The 2,152-nt window shown below is 37.3% G+C and overlaps 1 pseudogene; it reads right to left on the bottom strand.

Moving 5' to 3' along the window:
- Positions 1-550: 550 nt before the first annotated feature.
- On the bottom strand, positions 551-1,679 carry LOC146556086 (trace amine-associated receptor 13c-like; annotated as a pseudogene).
- Positions 1,680-2,152: the final 473 nt, after the last annotated feature.

The following is a 2,152-nucleotide window of genomic DNA, read 5'->3' as shown; positions in this document are numbered from 1 at the left end:
GATTAATCAAAGATTATAAGAGATTAAATACTGAGAGAGGCTGGATATACAGCAGAAACTGACATCATGGCATTCTGATATTATACAATAGTACCTGCAACAAAAAAGTACTGCGCCGCGTAAAATTTTAAAATGTTGTCAAGCTGCTCAAGTACCTCCAATAAGTATATGCAATATATAATTGATGTAATTATTTTTCTGTAGATTTTATCTATCTATCTATCTATCTATCTATCTATCTATCTATCTATCTATCTATCTATCTATCTATCTATCTATCTATCTATCTATCTATCTATAATTGGATCTGGGGCACTTGCTTTTGCTTTTAACTTATTTTGCAATTTTAAGATTTTAGAGGCTATAAGGAACCAAAACAAATATTTTGATGTATTTGAGGCCACAGGCTAACTGGCTGCCAACAATAGAAAAGAAGAAGTAATCTTCTTCTTTTCTTTTGCAGTTTATATATAATATAATATATATTTGCAATTTGAAATATGGAAATATTATTTTATTTATTTGGCTTGACTTGAAGGGCTTATTTCAGTCACAGCATGCTGGCATCACTGGAGCCAGACTTGACTATTTGTTAAACAATAAGTTTAACAGATTTTCTAAACCATGGGTAGAAAAAGGCATAGATGATAGGGTTGAGACAGGAATTAAAATAAAACAAACATAAAAAAAAGGTAACGGATGAAATATCAAGCAGTGTGTCCTGGCCTGAGAGTATTACACTGTAATATGGGAATAGGCATATCAGAAATGCAACAATAACAATGCCAAGAGTCCTAGCTGCTTTCAGTTCAGATTTTTTTGGATTTACTTTCCCCCTCTGTGTGACAGCTGCAACATGAGGTTGCATGGCCCGAATCTGAAACACGGCCACGGCAAATACTCTTACATACAAAATTACGATGACAGTAATGGGAAGGAGGATTGTCAAAATAAGATCGGTAACTTGTATTGCAAAGTCAACATAAATAACACACTCTCCAAAGCAGGAATTAAATCTACCTGGTTTATCCAGGTTATCCTTCAAGAGCACACCGACTACTAGGAGCGAGCAAATCCAACACATTAAGACACAGGTCTGAACTCTTTTTGGAGTGACTTTGGTGGGATAATGAAGAGGATCACAAATGGCCACATAACGGTCAACTGAAATGAGCACCATGGTTCCTACTGAGGCAGAAGTAACAACTATGTCGAAAACATAATACAAGACACACATGAGGTCACCAAGATACCAACAACCATCTATGAGCATACTTTGAAAGCACATATTGAGACCCACAAAGAAATCAGAGACTGCCAGGGAGAGGAGGAGGTGGTTTGTAGGAGTGTGGAGCTGCCTGGAGAGATAAGAGATAGAAGAGATTTGTAGCATCAATTATTCCAGCCGATCATCCACATCAAAACATTGTCAAAAAGTTGTTCTGTTTAACTTATTTTATGTCAGTCATTTTCTCCTGTACAACTGCTAGACTTATAAATGTATTAAGTATCTACTTGAAGTGGGAGATGGAAATGATGACCAGCAGGTTTAGAGCCACAGTAAGAAGAGAAATGATGGTTAGAATTACATAAATAAGCACTGAGTCTGAGGGAGAACGCTTTACTCTACTGCAGGAGGAGTTGAGATTTGGAAAGCAGAGTTCAGTTTCTGCCATCATCAGTTAGAAGTGCTTATGAGCCCCTGACACCTTTCTAACAAACTCAAATGTTATAACTTTGTCCCTCTTCTAAGATTCTTTCTTACTTGATGATTAAAGTCCCTCCTCTTTTGAGGAACATGAAACAACTGAAAACAGTGGGTGAACACCCAGGAACCCTGGCACGCTGCTTCACAGCAACAGTGTTCCTGGTTCGTATCTCTTCAATGACACTTAAATACAGGTCCTCTGAGAGAGTTTGCATGCTCTCCTTTTGCCTGTGTCCATTTCCACTTGGTATTTCTTTAGTTCCGAGACATTACTCTGGTCCCCTCCCTGACTAAAACTGTTATACTCTAGTGTGACCTGTGGGAGGTGCTGTTGTAATAGGAACTGAGCCAGTCATACAGTCAGTTCACAAGGCTTAATGCTAATACAAAATCTTTCTATACAGTAGCACCAATCAAACAATTTACAATTTAATAAACAATAAA

This window comes from Mchenga conophoros, linkage group LG16 (assembly GCF_057382185.1).
Source record: "Mchenga conophoros isolate Kocher_MC1m ecotype Shallow Benthic linkage group LG16, M_conophoros_male_GT1.1, whole genome shotgun sequence".
NCBI lineage: Eukaryota > Metazoa > Chordata > Actinopteri > Cichliformes > Cichlidae > Mchenga > Mchenga conophoros.
The sequence above is the reverse complement of the archived record's forward strand: the minus strand, read 5'-3'. Positions and strand labels throughout refer to the sequence as shown.